The following is a 10,115-nucleotide window of genomic DNA, read 5'->3' as shown; positions in this document are numbered from 1 at the left end:
TGCACGTGCAGTCTCACAGACATGAGTCATTGTCCTTAACTTACAGTGCTCATCAGATCCTTCCCTTAGCAGAATTCCTCCTCTTTCTCCTCCTCTTCCTCCTCCTCCTCCTCCTCCTCCTCTTCCTCATCCTCACCATCTCCCCTCTTATGATGGATGGCAGGGACCATCTGCTGTCACTCTTGAGCTTCCCTCAGCCTCTGCTGTGTCCTCAAATACACCCTCAGTTCCTCTGCTCCAGGCTTCTGCCTATCACAGTGGTTGGCAGTGCAATTTCTCGCTAGGGGCCCTGCTCCTTCTGTGTCCAGGACAGGACCCCACTGAGGTGTGGCTTGCACATTGTGAGTTTTCTGGTCTCTGCCTGGACCTAAGGAAAGGCTCACCCTTCTGTCCTCTGAGTTGCTGAGATGACGCAGGGTTTTCCTCATCTCCCTCTTTGCTCTTTAGCCTCTGAGGGTTGGGCAGTTGGCTGAGAAGGCTGTATTTCCCGGAGCCCTGCCCTGCAGGCTCGGAGGATCCATCTGTACCTTCATCTTCCTGGACTCCTAGGCTGACAGCAGTGCCTGCCATGTGCAGCCCGTCCAGTGCTTGTTGAACAAGCTGACTCCTTTTGGTTTCCCCCTTCACTGCTCCACATTCACTGTTTTTGTTTTTAGTAGCTTGTTAGACTACAGTGATTTGAATCCCTTAAGTTTTCCATAGGAAACTGTACAGTTCACAGTTTTTGGTGTATTGCAAAATTGTGCAACCTCATCACAATCAAACTTAGCACATTTCCTTCACCTGCCAAACAAACTCAGCAACCATTAGAAGCCACTTCCCTGTCTCCCTCTCCCACCCCCATCACAAAAAAAAAAAAAAAAAAAAAAAAAAAAAAAAAAAAAAAAAAAAAAAAAAAACACTGAGCTGTGTTGTGCTTGTATAGATTTTTATAGGAATTTTACACAAGTGGAACCACGGAATGTGTTAACTCTGGATATGCTCTCCTTCTCTTAGCATAATGTCCTCAAGGTCTTCCCCACTGTGACCTGTGCCAGTGCTGGTTTCTTGCCTTCTGGCCGAGTGATATTCCACATACAGCAGTAGCTTCTTCTCTCTACCCAGTCAGGAGTAGTGCCATCTGGGGATGCTTCCATGCTTTGCCTCCCAGGCAGTCAAATAATGCCTTTGTTGGATGTTTATGCCTAGGTTTCTAGTGGACTTATGATTTCAGTTTCCCTGAACATACACCATGGAGTGGAGAGCCTTACACTGGATTTTATTTCAACTTTACTTGGCCTGCTCAGAAAGCTTTCCTCTCCCCATTTCCCAGACTCAGTGTGTGTGGCTGCCCTGCCAGGTCAAAGTGGACTCATGGCCCTGTGACAATAAATCAAGTGGCTCTGAGATCCAGGCCTCTCTGAGTCTCTCTCTGGGAATTCACAGTCATGACTGTACCTCTGGGTGGGAGGAGGCAGTTGGGGCTCCTGGGCATCAGGTCCCTCCCATGGACAGGTCTTCTACTGTGGGAAAGAGCAAGGCTGTCAGAGCACAGGGGGATCAGATCGGCAGGACACAGTGGACAGATCTCCATCCCATGCACCCTAGGGCACTGGCATGTGTGACTCCCTTTGTCCCCCAAGACCATGGGAAGCCACTTTGCCCTCATATCACATGCATCCACAGTTACCTTTATGCTTCTTAGCTGTTCTCAATTGTGCGCTGGTTCCCCATAAGTGGAAGGTCCTGAGACACAGAACAAAGTCCCACTAATGACACTTAAATGTCAACAATTTCAGGGCAGTGTGTGAGTCAGGGGTGATGATTGGAAAGTGAACAAGCCATGCTCAGGGGCTTCTGATAACCCGTAGGCTTTGTTATGTGAGAGATGCAGTGTGTCTCCTGGCAGGCTCGCGGTGTTAAAAACCTTGTTGTTCATGGCTTTGGTAAAGTGTTTGGGTCACTGACCCACTGATGAGACCACAGTGTGATGGTACTATTGACAGATGATGCTGGAAACAGGAGATGGGGCTCCTGGAAGAAAGGGGAGTAGGGACAGTGACCTTGGGAACTGCATTGGCCCCTGGAGCTGTGCTCTTGGTTCCCTCATGCCCTTGATCTCTTGGATGAGGTGAGAGGAGAAGCTTTCTTCCACCACGTCCTTTCTACCAGGACGTTTCTACCTCACTGTGGGCATAAAAGCAGTGGGGCCAGCTGACAGTGGACTGAGACCTCTGAGACGATCAGCCAAACATACCTTTCTTCCTCTAAGCTGTCCACATTGGGGGTTTTGTTAAAGCAATGCAAAGTTGCTAATGCACTCATCTCCAAAGTCTTTCCATGGTCTTTCTAGAATGTTCTTGGTGAGCTTTCCAATGTCCAGGATTGAGAAGAGTGGGGAGCACTGGACCTCTTCTCCCAGCTAATGTGATCTCACATCCCAGTGATTTAGAAAAAAGCAAAATGAAAAGAGAAGCCCAGGGACAGAAGCTGCTAAGACTGAGGGGCTGCCATATGGCTGGTATTTACAAATGCTCAGTGCATTTTAAAGGAAATTTCCTACATATTCATCCTAGGGGCAAACATTTGTATTCAAAGGACAAATCCAAAAGAGTGCTGAGAGTGTTTGAGGGGAGGCTTTGAACTTTAAAAAGAGGATGTTAAGCAAGCAGAAATTAATCATGGTTGTTTCCTACACAGAGCTGTCTCTCCACTCACTTAGGAATCCCTTCCGGCAGGAAGCTTCATCAGAAAGGAAGAAACATGAGTGGCAGTTTGGTAGATAAAGTAGCCCCTGGGATAGCATCAGAATGAGCTCAGAGGGTCACTGCCCTGCTCCTCTGTTCAAATCTTAAGCCAGTCCTGCATTATTAGCTTAAAAAACATTCCAAGGGACCTTGCCTACATTGCAACTGTCCATTAAAGCTGTTGGTCAGAATTCTAAGCATGGCAGTGGAATATCACCCCAGGCTTCTAAGGCATAGGAGTCTTCTCTGTCTCTGCTCTGTCCCCAGGTTGCTCCCAGGTTCTCCCCTCATTGGGTTGCAGGGGAGAGAGGGGAAGGAGGGACAGGAAGGATTACAGGGGAACCCTTGCTAGGTTAGCTTCTTCCTATGGGCCCTGGGCAGGTCTCTCCCTGTTCCTGTGGGCTCTGCCCAGGCTCCTTGCTCATGCTCTGCAAGCTGAAAAGTAATTAATGACACCTGAACTAGACTTGAACAGGCAGACAGATGATCGATCCTTAGGTGAACCCAGGCATGGAATCTGACTGGATGAAGCTGGTGAGGTCCAAGCCAGAAGGCTCCGTGTAAGGGGAGAAACCAAAGTCTGATGAGTGTAATGGACTGTGGGTTCATGTCTCCCAAATTTGCATGTTAGAATCCTAACCACTAACATGAGAAGCAACATCTTTGGGAAGTGACCACGTTACAAAGGGGAACCCATAGGTGAGATTGGAGTTCTTGTGAAAAGCATGGCCTAAACTCTAACTTTCTTTGTACCACGCGGGGACACAGGGACAAGTGGGCCACCAGCAACTGCAGAGAGCTTTCCCAAGACCAAACACAAGGTGACACTGGACTTCTACACTCCAGAACTGTGAGAAGTAAATTAATTTCTGTTGTGTATAAGCTACCCTGTGGGTAGTATTTCACTATAGCAACTAAAGTGACTTTCAATGGAACTCTCTAAATACTTCCGGTTTATTTGTGGGGCTAATTTAATAATGTGACTGTAGCTTCTTATATTGGGAATGGACTATATTTTCTTCATAGAATAACATGAATTTTAGTTTTTCTTTTATTGGATATTTTAAAGAAAATAATAACAGCAAAACACTGGTTTGGTTTTCAGCCTCAAAGACTCTATTGAGACAAAAAATGGTGGTAGAGTCCGATAGAGCTCCAGACCTGTGTTAGCATTGTTCCAGAAATTTCCACACAAGGCTCATATGTGTATTCCAGTTGACAGATTCCTACCAGTTAGCTTCTGGGTCCTTCTTGAGAAACTATTGATAGGTTGTGAAACTGATGCACAGAAAATTGGAATGTGTGTCGGAATCATCCTTCTGCAGAGCTCTGATCTGAAGTCTTATCAAATAGGTTAGTGCACTAATAATAATCAAGGGCACAAACATCTTCAGAGGGCTCTGCTAATGCTGGTTCCTAAGAGGAGTGGAAGAAATCAATCCATGCATATGAGGATCTGAATTAACCTCTGCCAAAGTTTCTAGTGCATGCACCAGTTCGCTCGTAATGTTCCCTGCCATGCATTCTTTCCCACTGGGCAGGGGGAATAATTTTTGTAGGACATTAATTAAATCATGTCGATTTCCTGCTGAGGCCCTCACCATGGGAGAACAAGTACCCCTGTCATGGGGACTCCAATGCCCCATAGGACTCCCCTCCAACTTCCTCACCTATCACTGTCCTTGGATATATGGGCACCTTAGGCTATGGCACTGTGCCAACTCTGTGTGCAGATGATATTACAGAAATCAGAGTAAGAAGATGAAGGAAGAAGGTGTGTTAGTTACTTCCAAGCCACTGGGTCAAGATACTGAATATCCACAATTCAAGGAAACAAAGCTTATTTGGCTCATGGTTTCAGAAGGTTCAATCCATAGTGAGCTGGCTCTGTGGTCATGGTCCGTGGTGGGCTATTGTGGCATGGTAGAAAGGCATGGCAGAGGAAGGCATGATGGAAGAGAATGGCAGCCAGGAAGCATAAAAAAGGAAAGGGACACAGTGAGAGGTTTCCCTTCCAAAGACATAGCCCCAGTAGCCAACTCTGTCCCCTGGGCCCATCTCCTAACCTCACAGTCAGCTAAATCTATCTTACATCCGTGTACCTATTCCACAAGATGACTACAATCTGCAGACATGTAATAACAAAAACCAAACAAACAAACAAAAGAATTCATCAGTGGACTCACCCAGTGTTGAGTACTGAGCTCTCATGATCCAATCATCTCAGGACATCTCCACCTTTGTACATGGGAACTTTTTAAGGGTTAAATCTTAACTATAACAGAGGGGAAGTTTAACTTCTGTAGAGAAGGAGGGAAGTTTGGGGCTGGGTTTTCATGCCCCTCCATATCAGAACTATATTTTTTGCTCTTCAAAGTCTTCTTTCCTCCCAAGACCTGGATGCTGGCCTGACATGGTTATTTTTCTCTCATTGGTGAGACAAAATTAAGGAAGGAAAGGCTTATTTAGTTTACAGTTTTTAAGGTTTCAATCCATATTTAACTGGTCCCAAGGAAGAGTGGTGTGACTAATGACTAAGGAGAAATCATTTATGGTGGCTGCAAGTGATAAGACCCCAAAAGGCAAAAGGAAGGCCCTTCTCCCCTTATATTGTATGCTGGCTCCATCCCTTGGTGGGTGCAGCACTCACACTGCCAATCCCAGCACTAGACAACAAGCCAATCACAAACACTAGACTCAGCTGCCTCCATGATTGCATGAGGCTTTGGGGGACATCAAAACACAAACCATAACATGGCCCAATACAGACAAGATGCCCAGGCAGGTCTGCAGGATGGCAGCTTACCATGACTCAGTGACCAGACCCAGAGAATCTGTCACCACCCCACAGGATCTCTGTCCAGAACTTGCTCTGTGGTATCTTTCCACTGTCCTGCAGAACCAAGCTCACCTGTTGGGTCCAACATAACTTTCTGTAATTTCCCAGACTGAAAGTCTCTTCTTAAACTCTCCTGTGTCTCTGCTGCCGTTGCTTGGCCAAGTAAGTGTGAATTCTGGCTCAGCCACTTTCGATGCCCTGTGAGGAGAGCATCTATTTTGGGGGAAAGGTGGGTGGTGATGTGAACCCCATTCAGAAACCATATGGCCTCAGAGAAGCATGACTGCCTGCCCAGGCAGTGGAGCTTTTGGGGGGCTCTGTGGGGAGCATCCAACTTGCCCTTATTGTGTTAAGGCTAGGAAGGCTGCTTGTCTCTGTGACCAGGAACAGACCAGGCTCACAAAGGCAGATTACTTATTATCTAAACACTGATCCTTTTTGTTTTGTAATGGGAATTGAACCCAGCACCTTGCACTTGCCAGGCAGGTGCTTATGCTGCTGAGCTATGTCCCCAGACTTGAACAGTGATATTTTTATGAGTTAAATGACTGCTACTAATAGACAGGCCAAGGTTGCCCTGGGTAGATGGGCATGTGTTCTTCTTGCCCAGGCATGATGGGGACCCAGCCTGCAGGCTGTGTGGATTGCCAAGAGGATACCCTGGAACAGAAGGGGATGTCCATGATAATAGTGTTGTTGGGTAGCAGTAGATGAATTGAGGATTTGTGGGAATTTAGGAGGGGCCAGCAGAAGTGAAAAGTGCAGGTGGAAGAATGTAATTCCCTCGATCTGTGCAGGTCTCATGAATTAATGTGTCAGCTTGGAGATTTCTTCCCATGAAAACAGACATTTCTTCATCTGTATCAGGGGACACAGGAAGACAGAGACAGAGAAGCAGAGACAGAAGGAGAAAAACAAAGAGAGAATTTGCAATCCTCTTGCTTGCTGCTGATAAATTATCCTGGCATTTCATATGATGATTTTCTGCTACCATTTCCCTCTATATGTTCTTGGTGTAGGATGTCACTTGCTTAAATAGCTCAAACACTGCTGCTGGCAGCAAATGCGTAATTTTGACAGATGCACAGAGTCGAGCCCGGCAGCTGAATATGTTAAAGCTACTGAAGCCTGTGAGTTTATGTCTCACTCATTTGAGGTTCCTCGGTTCACTGGCAAAGCGGCACTTGTAGGAGCCCAAGAGGAAGCACCTAAGGGCTAAGCTGTCCTCTAAATTCTCCCTTGGAAATATCCCCTAGGGATATTTAGATATATAGATGTTTCTAAATGAAAGGGAGAAGGTGTCTTAAATTCAGGGGGACTTCTCAGTGGGCAAAACCAGGCTTCTTGTGGCAGCTTTGTTATCTGCAGAGGAAGTCAGTCCTGGAATGGGGATTGGAGTCCTCAGTGAGCAGATGAATGTGGGTTTTTGCCCACATTAATGTGGCTATTTCTGTTGTCCCTCTTATTCTCACCTCTGGGTGAAGCTGCTGATGATACTGGACCATTTGACCTGCATAGTTACAATGTCACAGGGCCAGGATGGACACAATGTGTGTTCAGCAGATCCCCTGCCATGCCTTTGTGACCCCAGACAAATTTCTGTCCTTTTCATGTAAATAGCCTCGCTCAATGTAGAGTAAATTAAATAATTAAATTAGAGAAAGGTCCTCACAGGAATGAGCCTTAATTCCTTCACAGGCACTAGGATTCGCCATAGAAGGATGAGATTTTCATTGTAGAAATGTTTATTTGTATATATTTTTCTCTTATTTTTCAACTTCCCTTGCTGAACATATTTAGTGTGCATGACAAGCACAAACTAATAAATCTGGTTTTAAACAAAACTTTCTTATGGTGGTAAGAGCAATTAGCATTAGGTGGACTGTCCTCTTTGTGGCTTTGTAAGTTCGCTTCCCTTGCAGTTGATTAGGGTTGTGACAGCACAGGGATCTCTGGAATGAGGATTCACCTTGACTAATGAACTTCGCACCAGGTGGGCAAGGCGGGGGCAGTGCTCTTGGTCAGTACCCTTCCCTGGTCCCTGGAAATCACAGCTCTGCTCTGCATTTTTGCAAACAGAAATGCGACAGGAGATGCCTTGTGCTGGTGGAGTCATGGAAAATTCCCCATCTTATTTCACTCAGGACAGTGTCCCCCAAATATGCCATACAGCAGCATTTCTTCTTTTGTAAGGTTAAGCAATGTGCCATCATATGTATGAGCACTGTTTTTTCCAAGGCAGAAAAGTTCAGTAGTTGCAGTCGGCAATTTTCCCTCCAATATGTTTTCACTTTAATTGGTGCTTAACAATTGTACCTACACTGGGGGACAGCGTGACGATTTGACACACTGATGATCAAATCAGCGTTTTTGCCTCCTCAGATGTCATTTCTCTTTGTCCTGTAGCGTTGGACTCTTGTCCTCCCCTGTTTGCCCTCACAGTGGCCTCTGGTCACCGACAACAGTTCCACCACCCAGCTGTGGCAGGAAGTTTGCCCCTTTTTTCTGCATAAAGGTGTTCTCTTATTTGCCTTTTCCCAGAAAGCTGTGTCACGAGGCTTCACTTGGTGAGTTCAAATCTTTATTTGACTTAGGCTGCTCTGCTCTGCCTTATATTTTATCTGCTTACCTCTTTCATACTTCCCAAGTCTAAAACTTCGGAAATAGGAAAGACAGGAAAAGATGAAATAGTTATAGCCCCTCTCTCACGCCCCTCCTGGGCCCCCTCCAGAGGGGCTTCTCACAGAAGATGAAGTCGTCCTGGGGCTCAGAGAATTGAGACAACAAACGCTTGACCTGTAATACCAAATGCTCTCCTTGCTCAAAGATGAAGGCAGGAATGTTCCAGAAGACATGTAATCTGCTATCATGTTGGCTTCATCTTCTCAGATTCGGTTTCTAAAGCTGATTTCCATGGTTTGAGAGAAGGAGCATTGTGGACATCACAGAGAATGTGGAGGCATTCACTTCCAGAGACACCCAAGCTCTGCCCAGGCAAATACCACCCATGCCAGCTTCACAGATATACTAGGATGTACCAGGTGCTAACCCAGCCCCTCCCAAGCTTTCTTTTCTATTCGAAGGAGTTCTACCGGTCACCTGCACCAGGGACCACATGAGCTGTTTTGCTGCCATCCAGTGGGACTGTCCACCAGGGAGGTGCCCCCTCCCAGTCACAACGTGTTCCCTATTGCAGAGGGCCTGGCATCCCCAGTGACTGCACGTCCATGCCCAAAGCCATGTCTGGTTGTCTCAGCAGATGTGCGGCACCCTCACATTTAGTGTCTGGGGGGCCGAGCGGTGATAAATGTCCTGGACCATGCTGGGAATTTGTATTACATAAAGATCCATCCCCTTGGAAACCAAGTAGATCTAAACAGGGACACCACTGTGTCCCAGGACTCTAATATGTGAGAAGCCTCCTTTCTCAGAACACGGCAGTATCCTGTGACTGTTAATCCTGATACCTCAGCTACATTTGATAAAGAAATGCCTAGAAGATGGGGAAAGAGCGCTCTGGGGTGTCTGGCTTGGCACCTTGTCTGCCCCACACCCTCCTCTCTGATGCTGTTCCCTGCTCCATTTCCTGGCCACCATGAACTGAGCAGCTCTGCTCCACCACACCCTTCCACCATGATGGCTCTGCCTTGGAGCCCCCTGACCATGGACTTAAACCCTGCAGGCTGAGTTAAATTTTTCCTCCTTTAATTGTGAGCATCTGTTGTGACAGCACTGAGAAGGCATCTTTATACTTTACCAAGCTCAGTAAGTTCCACAAGTTCCCATCTATTAGGTTAGTTCTCTGTCCACCATTGACTTCACTTCTGAAATTCAAACTGTGTTTTCTTAACCGGCTGGCAGCATATTTTTAAGAAAAAGCTTTCAATTAGTGCATTGCTTTCTATGTAGAATTTATATTCCCTTTGTTGATGCTAAATTAAACAGTGCTTGTTTTATTATTTCACAAAAAGCTAGTTGTGATATGGGATGAGTAAGCATAAATCCAGCCCACGTTTGTCCTCGGGTGTTAGATCCAAAGCATTTGTCCTGATGCAGGCTGGGTGCTCTGTGTGTGACCAAGCAGCAGGAAGGAAGCGACAATCAGGGGAGCTTGATTCAGCTCTCCATGTGCAGATCGTACGGACATTGATAATCAGGATTCATCAGTTTAGTGACTGTTGTCATTACGATTCTAAGATTATCATCACACTCATTTCCAAGTTGAGGTGGATGGGGTATCTGTTCACTCAGGGCCAGGGTTAGTGGTGTTGATAATAATGAATGCTCTGGTCACACATGTCAGTCCAAAATCAGGAGCTCTGCTCCTGTGTGACGGCTGGACTAAGGCACAGTATTATCCAGATCCCCGCTGACCTCTTGGACCTGTCACCTGATTTGCTTATTTCTCTGTATTTATTTCACAAATGTTCCTGAAAACCTCTTCTTAGAACTGCCGATCCCTTTCTATCATAGGAGCATGATAGAATGGGATAAATTTGCTGGTTTATTTTATTTTCTACTGAGTTTCCACTCTTAAAACTTCTTTAATT

The sequence above is a fragment of the Cavia porcellus genome, unplaced genomic scaffold, assembly GCF_034190915.1.
Source record: "Cavia porcellus strain 051 isolate PalLab524CR breed Dunkin Hartley unplaced genomic scaffold, mCavPor4.1 scaffold_16, whole genome shotgun sequence".
NCBI lineage: Eukaryota > Metazoa > Chordata > Mammalia > Rodentia > Caviidae > Cavia > Cavia porcellus.
Note: the sequence above shows the minus strand (reverse complement) of the source record.